Source organism: Opisthocomus hoazin, chromosome 25 (assembly GCF_030867145.1).
Source record: "Opisthocomus hoazin isolate bOpiHoa1 chromosome 25, bOpiHoa1.hap1, whole genome shotgun sequence".
Taxonomy (NCBI): domain Eukaryota; kingdom Metazoa; phylum Chordata; class Aves; order Opisthocomiformes; family Opisthocomidae; genus Opisthocomus; species Opisthocomus hoazin.
Genome location: NC_134438.1, coordinates 10,854,663 through 10,861,880, shown reverse-complemented (window position 1 = coordinate 10,861,880; position 7,218 = coordinate 10,854,663).

Genomic DNA, 7,218 nt, shown 5'->3' with positions numbered 1-7,218 from the left:
TTGTTAGAGAGACAGCCTGCCCACTGCGGCCCCCGCTGTCCTGCCCTGCGGCTGCTAACCGCAGAGGATTTAAAGATCAAATGACTGATGCTGCAGGTGAGGACTGCCAGGCATCGCATCCACAGGTGGTTAATCTTCCAGCTTCCCCCAGAAGATTTTAACAGCGTTTCCTTGTGGAAATGGGAGGTTTGCTCCACTTACGCGTCCTGCGCTCTGCTGTGCACGGCCTCCGATGCAAAGGGAAGGTGGGCAGCCAAGCCCAGACGTCCACCAGACACCAGAGCCCCATCACACACGCGCCTTTCCCCGGGAGCCAGCTCAGTCCAGAGAGCCAGAGACAGGGGCTGTGGGGCGAGGGGGGGCTGCTCGGGGGGCACCGCGGGGCCAACGCTCGCCAGGGAAAAGCCCCGAGCGCTTCCTCGGCCCCGGCCAGCGTCGGTCTCCCGAGCGGGGACAGCACTGGCGTCGGTCGGGTTCAGCGTTCGGACGCACTGCGTGGCGATGGCCCCAGCTCGCTTGTCAGTGTGACTGCACAAAGGTGATGTTCCACCTCCAGCTCAACTTATTAACCCAGTGTTCCTTTCAAACAAAATATCACATGGCTTAATTATTTTTTGGCTAACCAAAAATGGCAAATGCCAGCAGTTACTGAAGACATGACACCGTTGCCTTTTGCAAGGCACTGGAATCAGAGTCCATGTCACCCTCTGACAGGAGCATCGTAAAACTGCATTAATCAAATTGCATATCAGTCACAAAAATTGAGGGGTAATTTGTCAAAGTCACAGCCGTGCTCAACAACCGTTTGGAGATGACTAAGTAAGTAATCAATAATGCATTCTCACCTTTTCATTTCCCTAGGTTTCTGTGCCTCGCAGAGTGGAGTGGCTGGAAAATAACAGGCCGGGTCATCCGGAGGCTTTCGAAGCTGCGGCTGGTGTTTACCGGGGTGTGCTCGGCAGCCCAGGCGGCCCCGAACAGAGCCGGGCACGCGCAGGGAGCCGCGAGCAAGTGGAGGCTCGGCCGAAGGGACGGGAAGCGTTGCTGAGGGCTTGCGCTGCTGCCCGCACGCCTGGACGGATCCTGCCCGAACCCCCGGCGCAGTGGGTCGCCACGGAGCTGCGTGCACGCTCTAATTCCGCCGAATAAAAGCAGGCTTTGAACCTCACCCTCTAATCTGAATAGCTGTTTATCAGAGATACTCTTAATTTAGTCTAAATTCTTCTTTCTTAATGTTCTTGAAATCCCATCCTCTTTAATGCAATCCGAGAATAACCCATCAGTGTAATGAAAAAATTTCCTTGCAAGACCAAACTGCTACTTCTTGAATGCCCTAAGAGTGATAATTTGATTAATAAAATGGTCAGATTTGCAGCGCTGAAGGGCTTTTCGATGCAAAATCAATCACTTCACATCTATTACTCAAAGCCGGATTCACTGAATGCATTGTTGAACTCACTGAAAACTGTGTTAGTAATATTAAGTAATTGGTAAGATTAATGCTGTTGCAGAGCTATAACCTGGGCAGAATCCAGACTGATTAGCACTAATTATCTTCTGCCTGCTTAAATAATTTATATACTGTTTTCCCCACTAGGTAAGAGCAGAAAACAGAGGAAAGATTCCCTTTCTCTGCACGGTACACTCGGGGCCAAGCCACCGGCGCTGGGAACGAGGATGTTCCCGAGAGACCCCCCTGACCGGGGGCTGCCTCCTCCTCCTCCGGGTCTGACCGTTTTGTGCCCCCAAAGCCCCCCACCAGCCGGGGCCGCCCAGCCCCGTCACCCATCCCGCTTCCCGACCGGCGCCCCGGGTCTGCTGCTGCAAAGCCAAAACACTTCCACGGGATTCACCGACTCGCCACGCTGCTGGCCCGGAGGCTGACACAATAGCTTATGCATGATCCTGGCTTTCTAATCAAAATTTCATTATTATAAATGATTGCAAAATTTTTCATATTCTACATTTTGTCTTCGCAGAGAATTTTAAACAATCCCTAATTTTTTCCCTTGATGCTGGTATGTGTAACAACCCCGCAGATCCATATTGACATCCTCCCAGCCTTGCAGCTCCTGCACAGATTTCACAACTCATGGAATCATTTTCTTCAAGAACTGAGTATCCACAATATTTATTATTGTTATTAATGCAACATGATTTCAGCCCCTTTAATAACCACAGGACACGGTTCCCAGTGTATTTAAATAATTGATTGACTTAGAGCTCGCTAATATGACTGCATTCACAAATATTTAATTGGATCGTTACTTTATCCTGTCTCCGGGCAGTGTATCATGTTACCGATAAATCAATCGCGCATCTCTGCCATGGGATCTCTCTCCGGGTGGCTCAGAGCACCCGGCTGGGCTGGGGAGCAGCACGGAGCGGGGGTGGGGAGGGGGACAGTGGGGGAGGGGCCACTACCACTCCATGGGACCCCAGGCGCGTGTGGGGAAGCCGAGACCAGAGAAAAGCACATCACTGGAAGGCAATGGAGCATGGGCTGACTTGTCCATGTTTTCAGTTAGCAGGCATTTATTAGGGATGCCCGACGTGCTCACGTTCAGGCCAGCCTGCCAATATTACATTAACCTCTGTTGCCACTGACGTGCACAGGAGAAATCCAAACCACGCTTGGTGGGGACTCCACACGCGGCGCAAGGCACCTCCTGGCCACGCTCCGCGCGCTGCCGGCCAGAGCCGCGGCCGTGCCGCTGCCGGGCGATGCTGAAGCTGCTCCCGGGGCCCGCAGCCCCGGCACCCCCGGGTGCGCTGCCCAGGCTGGTGCATGCGGGGGACAAACAGCGTTTCCCGAGGACTGCGGCTGCAGCGAGCGACCGCGTGAGCTGGGCAGGGGGTTACGGAGCTGGCGCTCCCTGCGGAGAGGGGACCCTCTCAGAAGATGGGGAGCGAAGCCGAGGGGTGCTGTGGCCAAGCAGCACAGCCCACGGCACCAGCGCCGCAGTCAGCGAGGAGAGAGCTGGAGCTGGCATTGGCCTTTCCCTGCTGCCTGGGATGAAAACTGGAAAATATCCCTTCTGCCTTCAACCACGCAGCCTCTCCAGGGCGATGGGAAGCCAAACCGAGCGCCGGGGCAGAGGTGGGCAGAGCAGATGCCCTGCCAGGCGGCACGTCCCTGGGTAGCCTGTCGGCTCAGCAGGCAGAGGGGACAGGAGGGGTTGTCCTGCCTGGGGGGAACCAGCCATGGACGTGGGGCCTGATTCTGCATCAGTGCCCTCAGCATCCCTGTGACATAGCTGCACCAACCTCCGTGCCACGATATGAGCTGCACAGAGCTGTGAGTCTGTCCCACAAGCACGGGAGCAGCTCCTGCTTCGTGGCTCTGGGGCTCTGAACCTGGCGGCAGAGGATCAGGACCCCCGTGAGACAAGCTGCAGGGGATGCTGAACGGCCAAGAGAGCGAGCACTAGATCACAGATTGAATGTTCCTCCAGATGTACACAAAATCATACGCATATTTTCATTTTTACTTATTTGACCCATTAACTAACTAAAAAATTTCTCAGTAATCCCCAGCAGACGAGCATCAAGGAGAAGACCCATGGTCCTAGCTAATCCCTTTATTATGAAGTAAGGCTACAGAAATCAAATACCAGCGGTAAATCGGGAGATTAACAACAAGCTGGGAAATACACAAATTAAACTGTAATCTCCCTCGCTGCTTTGCCCAAGCCAATGGCTCTGTTTCTGCTCCGGCCACTGCAGCCTCCCCAGCAGGAAAACAAGGTTAGAAATCACTTTATAAAAATGAGACTCTGCCTTAACCCCTGATGCCGTCAGTAGGCAGAGCCTGCCCGGAGCGAGCCGATGCCCGTGCGACTTCCCTCTCTCCGAGTGCCTTTTGCCTGGAGAGGGGAGAGAATTTAGCATTTCCAAACGTGCAGGGATCCAAGTCTGGAAATAAAGCTGTGCCTGGGAGAAGAGATGAGGGACAAGTGCTGCCAGGCTGATGGCAGCCCGACGTCTGGGGCTCAGGACTCCCGCCTTTTCCCACCGGCTTGGCAGGGCAGGTGGGGATGGGGCTTCTCCTGCAGCAAGGTGGGACATGGGCTCTGCTCCCACGTCACCTGCCTGGACTGGGACAGAGGGACAGACCCTGGGCTGGTATTTGGAGCAGCCACAGCCTCTGGCACAGCAAAGCCTCCCCTGGGTCTCCCAAGCCCAGTGCCAAGGACACGCTGCCAGTGTTCTGGCTTTCACACCTCCAGCCTCTCCCACCCTGACGCACCGGGCTGTCGCTCCCGAGGGAGAGCAACCAGATCGCAGCTCAAACCACAGGGCCAGATGAGAGATGGCTCAGGGACAAGGGGCAGCAGCCCTGTTCAGCACCGGTTGCTCCGGGGCCAGGTGGAGGAAGGGGTTTCTGCAGGGAGGGCTGAGCCAGAGCCACCGGCCAGGGCTGGGGTCTCCCGCGCAGGCGGCAGCGAGGGCCACCGACCCAGGGACCCTCCTGGGGCTCGGCAGGAGCCAGGTCTGCAGGTGACCCCCCGCAGTGTGGTTTGCACCCTGACTCTGCTGTTATTGCACAGTAACATCTGAATGAATATTTTATTCACTCCCTTAAGAACATCTCCACAAATGCACGTTTCAATAAAACACGAGGATGCGTTTTTGGAAGAGCCATCTAATGCTTCTAACAGCCCCGTCACAGCTCATTAGCCAGAGCAAACACTGCGCAGTTGTACTTTTATCCTGGTGACTTTAATGGAGTCCAACCACGTGCAATGTGATGGGGAAGGCGCCCACAGCCCTGCGTCCTGGCAGCACGGCCCGACAGCCACCGGGGCCAGGGCTGCCTTCTGCTTCTGGCCCCGAGTGCCGGCGGGACGGGGCAGCGCGTGTGTGAATACTGGAGCCATTCGCTTCACACCCACCCCACCCCCGCAGCCCCCTCGGTCGAGCAGGGATATATCCACTTACGAGCACGCCAGAGAGAAAAAAACATAGAGTTTGTTAGTGAGAGGTATTAGCAAACTACAAAAACGCTGAACCGCCCGCTCGCATGCAAACACACAACACGAGTGCCAGCGGAGCACTTCGAATCGCGCAGGCTGGACAAGCCGGACTCGGCTCCTCACCTGATCGCCCAGTTCTGGGTTTGCCGCAAGGGTGGCACCGCTCACAGCAGCGAGGCACCTCGGAAAGCAAAGCGGCTTTGGGGACGGGCACAGAGCAGCCCCGGCCAGCGCACGCCGGGCGAGGGGCACAAGGGCTCGGTGCGTGGAGGCATCGGCTTCCTCCGCGGCCACACGTGGCGCAGGCGCGTGCTCCACAGCCCCGGCTGGGACGCGGCGCGGTCCCCGCCAGCAGCGTCCCTCAGAAAGCTCCTGCTCTGGAACGGCCTTGCGCTACTGCTGACAGGTAGCACTGATTTATAAAGCAGAAATAAATGAGTCTGCTCTGCAATTTCACCTAATTTTGTCTCCTGTTTCAATTTGCCATCTCTCAGCATAATGCCGGGTGGTTAATTATGTTTCCATCTTATTTCTCAGATAATACCCCCCCTTGTACTGCACATCGTAGCTGCTCAAGGGGTTTCATTTTACCTTTCATTTCACCTCCTAGCAGTTCTAAATTTAGTCAGCTTGTAATTTTGGGGTATTTTATACATTATGCCTTTATTATTGTGAAGTAAAATGGAATCCTTGTCTTTTAATTCACTCTCTAATAATTCTACACCAAACCTTAATACAAAAGGCTTTTTTTTCTCCTGAAGACTAATTGAATGGGGGTATAATTATAATACCCAAGGAGATGATATTGAAAGTACCTTAACTGTGACAGTTTCCTCTGACTAATCGCCCCTTCGGCGACGCGCAAGTCTTGGCTGCACGAGCTCCCCATCAGCTCCTGCACCAACGTGCCAAGACCGAGCTCTGGGGGATCTGGGCAGGACACTGCTCCCGAGCGGGGATCTCGGGGTCTCTAAGCCGCCGGTGCAGCTCCCCTGCCCTCGGGGCCCAGCAGCGTGGTCCCACGCCGAGCGAAGGGGACAGGGTGTCCAAGGCAGCCGGGGCCGCGGGGATGGCACCGTCCCGCTGAGGGAGCCGAGACGCGGGGCATCGCACGCAGCCCTTGATGAGCTCTTGCTGCTGCTTTCCAATCCAACCAGGGATCGCCCATTCCTGGCATCTCTCCGGTTAAACTCTTTGGCCAGAATTCACTCACATAAAGACCAGTCCTAAAAGCCTTGAGAGCAGGAGCCGCAGCAGGGAACACCACCGCAGCCCTGGGATGGATGTGGGGATGGGAGGCCTTCCCCACGCTGGTGGGGACAGCAAAGCCAGTGCCTGACCCGAGGAGGAGCAGAATCAGATAAAGCTCCCAGCCCACTGCCAGCTGCAAAGGGCAGCGCAGGGACAGGCAGCAGAAGCCCTCGCACCCCGCAGAGGCAGGGCACGGCACCCAGTGCCACCTTCCCGCAGCGGTGCCGAGCCTGGGGCAGGGGGAACCCAGCAGACACGCACACGAGCGGGCGCAGGCAGCGGTGGGCTGCGCTCCCCTCTCCCCTCTGCTGCAGGAGAGCAGCGTAGGCAAGGCACGGCGATACCCCCACTGCCCAGGACACCACGGAAGGGCACTGCAGAGCTCCCCCCCTCCCCCAGTACTAACCAGAACCAGGAAAAGAGAGACACAGGAAGGTAGCTAAGAAACACAAAGCAAGAGCATCTTCTCAGAGCCCTGTTGCTCCCCAGGAACAGAAAAGCCAGCAGCTACAGCACCCACTGCCCCAGCCCACGGCTGGCAGGAGAGGGAAGCACCAGCTCAGCCCCAGGGAGATGCCAGGGACAGCCCAGCTTCTGCTCAGAACAGCAAGAAAAGTTAAGAGCAGTAGTACCAGTACCTGCTCCTGCTCCTGCTCCTGCAGCACCAACAGCATCCCCACAGCAGCACCCACCACCCCACCTCTTCTATTTAAGGCACCTGGGGCCAGGTTGCCTATTGCCCCCAGCTGCCCCTGACCCAGCCCACAAGGTGCTGGGCCCCTCTGCCCCCCGCCCCTTCCCCGCCCCGAACCAAGCAGCAGTTTGGCTGACGACCCCCATGCTGGGGTGGGGGGCATGAGATGGGGCTCTGGGGCTCCACCGGGACGGGGGACAAGGCAGGAGGGGAACGCTGTTCATGCACCCAGCCCGGCCTCCCACAGCAGCCCCGCTCGCCCCAGCTGCCGTCCCGCAGCAGGGGTAAGCTATCTGT